Source organism: Bison bison, unplaced genomic scaffold (genome assembly GCF_000754665.1).
Source record: "Bison bison bison isolate TAMUID 2011002044 unplaced genomic scaffold, Bison_UMD1.0 scf7180017864063, whole genome shotgun sequence".
Lineage (NCBI taxonomy): Eukaryota > Metazoa > Chordata > Mammalia > Artiodactyla > Bovidae > Bison > Bison bison.
Window position 1 is genome coordinate 9882047 of NW_011494635.1, and position 4897 is coordinate 9886943.

The 4897-nt window shown below is 44.7% G+C and overlaps 1 protein-coding gene across 4 annotated transcripts in view; it reads right to left on the reverse strand.

Moving 5' to 3' along the window:
* FERMT1 (fermitin family member 1) overlaps positions 1-4665 on the reverse strand; it is a 63331-nt gene extending 58666 nt beyond the window's left edge. Inside the window, exons 1-2 of one of the 4 annotated variants that reach the window (XM_010836458.1) lie at positions 4662-4665; positions 4396-4490 (exon numbers count right to left, since the gene is read on the reverse strand). The gene's annotated coding sequence lies outside the window, so the exon portion shown is untranslated. The other 3 variants (XM_010836457.1, XM_010836459.1, XM_010836456.1) reach the window with 3 other exon arrangements.
* Between the last annotated feature and the right edge of the window lie 232 nt (positions 4666-4897).

Below are 4897 nucleotides of genomic sequence, written 5' to 3' on the forward strand. Positions count from 1 at the left end.
CGTCAAGGCTGTATATTGTCACCCTGTTTATTTAACTTATATGCAGAGTACATCATGAGAAACGCTGGATTGGAAGAAACACAAACTGGAATCAAGATTGCTGGGAGAAATATCAATAACCTCAGATATGCAGATGACACCACCCTTATGGCAGAAGGTGAAGAGGAACTCAAAAGCCTCTTGATGAAAGTGGAAGTGGAGAGTGAAAAAGTTGGCTTAAAGCTCAACATGCAGAAAACGAACATCATAGCATCCGGTCCCATCACTTCATGGGAAATAGATGGGGAAACAGTGGAAGCAGTGTCAGACTTTATTTTTCTGGGCTCCAAAGTCACTACGGATGGTGACTGCAGCCATGAAATTAAAAGACACTTACTCCTTGGAAGGAAAGTTATGACCAACCTAGATAGCATATTCAAAAGCAGAGACATTACTTTGCCAACAAAGGTTCGTCTAGTCAAGGCTATGGTTTTTCTTGTGGTCATGTATGGATGTGAGAGTTGGACTGTGAAGAAGGCTGAGCACTGAAGAGTTGATGCTTTTGAACTGTGGTGTTGGAGAAGACTGTTGAGAGTCCCTTGGACTGCAAGGAGATCCAACCAGTCCATTCTGAAAGAGATCAGCCCTGGGATTTCTTTGGAAGGAATGATGCTAAAGCTGAAACTCCAGTACTTTGGCCACCTCATGAGAAGAGTTGACTCATTGGAAAAGACTCTGATGCTGGGATGGATTGGGGGCAGGAGGAGAAGGGGACGACAGAGGATGAGATGGCTGGATGGCATCACTGACTCGATGGGCGTGAGTCTGAGTGAACTCCGGGAGTTGGTGATGGACAGGGAGGCCTGGCGTGCTGTGATTCATGGGGTCGCAGAGCCGGACACGACTGAGCGACTGATCTGATCTGATCTGATAGTACTCAAAACAGTATGGGACTGGCACAAAAACAGACACTTAGATCAATGGAATAGAACAGAGAGCTCAAAACTAAACCTACACACTTACGGTCAATTATTCTACAACAAAGGAGCCAAGAATATACAATGGAGAAAAGATAGTCTCTTCAATAAGTACTACTGGGAAAACTGGACAGTTACATGTAAAAGAATGAAATTAGAATATTCTCTAACACTATATACAAAAATTCAAAATGGATTAAAGATCTAAATGTAACCAGAAACCATAAAACTCCTAGAAGAAACCATAGACAGAACACCTTTGACATAAATGGTAACAACATTTTTTTTTGTATGTCTCCTAAAGCAAATGAGATAAAAGCAAAAATAAACAAATGGGACCTAATTAGATGTAAAAGCTTTTGTACAGCAAAGGAAGCTATAAACAAAACAAAAAGACAACATATAGAATGGGAGAAAATATTTGTAGAAGATGTGACAGACAAGGGATTGATTTCTAAAACATACGAACAGCTTATACAGCTCAATTAAAAAAACCCTACCCGCTCAAAAAATGGGCAGAAGACTTAAATAAACATCTCTCCAAAGAAGACATACAGATGGCCAATAGGCACAAGAAAAGATGCTCAACATCATTAATCGCCAGAGAAATGCAAATTAAAACCACAGTGAGATACAGTCTCATACCTGTCAGAATGGCGATGATCAAAAAGACTAGAAATAACAAACGGTGCGAACATGGAGAAAAGGGAACCTTCAATACACTGTTGGTGAAAATGTAAATTGGTGTAGCCAGTGTGGAAAACAGTATGGAGGTTTTTCAAAAAGCTAAAAATAGAGCTAGCATATGACCCAGCAATGACATTCCTGATATATATCAAAAAACAAAACAAATAATCCCCCCAAAACACCAATTTGAAAAGATACAAAATATACATATTGTAAAGATATTATTTACAATGGCCAAAATATGAAGCAGCTTAAGTGTCCATCAACATATGAGTGGATAAATATGTGGAATGGGATATTATTCAACCATAAAAAAGAATGACATTTTGCCATTTCCAACAACATGGATGGAGTTGGAAGATATTATGTTAAGTGAAATAAGGCAGACAGATAATACTGTATGATAACACTTATATGTGGACTCTAAAATAATAAACTACTGAATATAACAAAAAGGAAACAGATATATAGATAGAGAATACATATCTAGAGAAAAACTAGTGGTTACCAGTGGGGAGAGGGAAGGATGGAGGGGCAAAATAGGGGAAATTAAGAGCCACAAACTATCATGTATAAAATAACCTTTATAGCTTATAGGATATATTGTATAACACAGGGAATATAGCCAATATTTTATAAGTATAAATGGGGTATAGCCTTTAAAATTGTGAATCACTGTTGTACATCTGTAACATAATGCTGTACATCAACTATATTTCACTAAAAAGTTAAAAAAATTATAAAAAGCAATAATTAAACCACCAGTGTCACTGTTCACATTTGTAAGCAAAAGAGAATCACAAGATAAATGCAAATCTGAACAGGCTTAGAACAGATTTCATTTGTTCCACTCAACTTCAAGAGTTCAGAGGCGACTAGAAGGATCCTAATGTTTGCACCTCCCAATGCACAGAGGAACATACAAGACTTCTTGCATGGGGAGTGTCATGCAGTGATTATGTTGGGCCTAACCACCTCACTGTCATCTTCAGCCTCAGGTGTTATTTATTGTGTACATCATGCAGAATGATGTACTCTGGGATAACTACTATCCTTGTGTTATCTCCATCCTCTCAGCAATCCCATTTAGAAATGAGGAAACAGAAAAGCTAGGTAATTTATCAGAAGTCACACAGCAAGTTAGATCATGGAGTGCAAACAGAAATTCAGGTTCTAACTCCAAACTCTCAACCAGCACTCTGGGACATATTTTCGATAATATTACAAAGTTAATATGAAATACAACACTTAAAACTATGAGCTAAATTCTCAGTACCTTCACCAAACATTGTAACTAACATAAATCTTTCCCAGTTAGGAGACAATAAAGATACCTCTTTCACTGTCAAATTCTTAACATGGTATTGAAGTATTTGACTTTAAGATTCTTACAGCTTTTTAAATGCTATGCTTTGAGGCTTTGTTATTTAAAATGTTTTGTACATAAAGAAAATAACCTTACTTTTAAAATGACTCCTTGCTGCTTGTTTTGGGAGCAATCTGACAGGATTTTTCTTTACCTAACCTGGGCAATAAAGTATTTCTCATTTAAAAAACAGGCGGTAGTGATTTCCTTACAACGAAATTCAGGCTAAAATTAGACAATCTGGTTTACCCACATTCCACTCCTATCTTTTCTGCGCCTTTCTTTTCGAGAGTGAACTTCTGCAGCAAGCTGTTGCTTGTTGAGGAAAGCCTCAAACTTCGGCTGGGAAAGCAGACCTAGTGTGTTAAAGATCAGAACAAGAAGCAAAGCGCACCAGCACACCTGCCTTCCCTGGGGAAACCCAGTGGCCCACTTCCGGCGGTCCTTTATAGAAAACTCAGTCAAGACAGACAGACACAGGCAGACAGAGAGACAGAGAGGGAAATAGACCGAATGCTTCCTCTGGAAGAACAGAGAGTGAGTGGGTCCGAAGGCCACTGGCCTGTCTTTTGCCAGGTATGCAAGGTCCTGGGGCCCAGGGGAATGTGGTGGGTGGGTAGAAACCCCTCCCTACCCGTAAGGTCAGCACCGCTGCTGGACTGAGTTTATTTTGCGCAGCCAGATGCTCAAGGTTGGAGAAGGTGGTCACAAGCTGATCACACGATTTTTAATTCAACAGCTACTTATGTGCAGGAAGCCGCAGAAAGGCAGGAGCGGGGGTCTGGGGAACCAGCGGTGCCCATCGCAGCCTCCCTCCCCCGCCAGTCTCCAGTCCCCGCCGGGGCCCAGCTCCTGGGCACTCACTTCCTTTCTCAAGCCTGCGGCGTGCGGTCTCGCGGCCGGGCACGTGTGCCGCTGCCCTCCTGGAGACGCGGGCAGAGGCCACCCAGGCCGAGCTGGGGGCGCGCGGTGGCGGCGGCTGCTTCGCGAGGCTCTGCGGGCGAGTGCTGCGCGCGGACCTACAGCCTAGACTGGCGCCCGCCCCCGCCGACTGGTCTCCGCCCCGCGCGGCCCTCCGGGCACGGCCGGCCAGCGCGGCGGGCAGGCAGCAGCACGACTAGCCCCAGCCTGCCAGGTCCCACTGCCCAGGGAGGGGGCGCTCTGCAGACTTTACGGACAAATGGTGGTCTCTGGGCTGCCGCGCGGCAGGACAGCGGGGAGAACCGGGGCGGATGCTCAGACCCACGCACCTCTTGCGACCTCTCATCCTGCCCACCCTTCTCTAGACCGCCTCTCGTTTCCCAGTTCCCCGAGGCCCGCCCGGGACTAGCCTGGTGATTAAGATCCTGCTACTTTCCCCGCCCTGCGGGTGTACTCGTCACTCACATCCCGGGTGCATCCACTTCCTCTCAGCCCTGGCTCTAGGCAAGAACAACTGCCTCCGCTCAACTGCCTCAGCCCGGAGCACCTGTGGTTGCCAGCTGGAAGAAACAAAAGTGGTTCATCTCTGAGTAAGAGGATGGTGTAAACCTCTGAGAAGGGCGAGGCGTCCCAAACACGCACGTTGGAAGATCCCTGGGCAACCTAAGGCCGCTCCCCTCGCTGAAGTCTGGGTGGCTCACCTCAGATTCACCACCCAGCCCTCCACTCACCTTCCTGTCGGATTCACTTCCGAAGGAAGCAGGAAGGGTGGGTGACCTTGGGCAATTGGCACAGCTCTCCAAACCTTTTGTTGAGTATTTACTGCGCACCAGGCCTGAGTCTGAGCTTTGAGGATACAGGGTTATAAAACAGGAAATTATAGTTTTCTCGTTTGTAAAATGGGTAAAGGGATTCCCACCACCCGAATTTCAGTCCACGGAGGAGTTTCATGCAGTAATACAGTCTT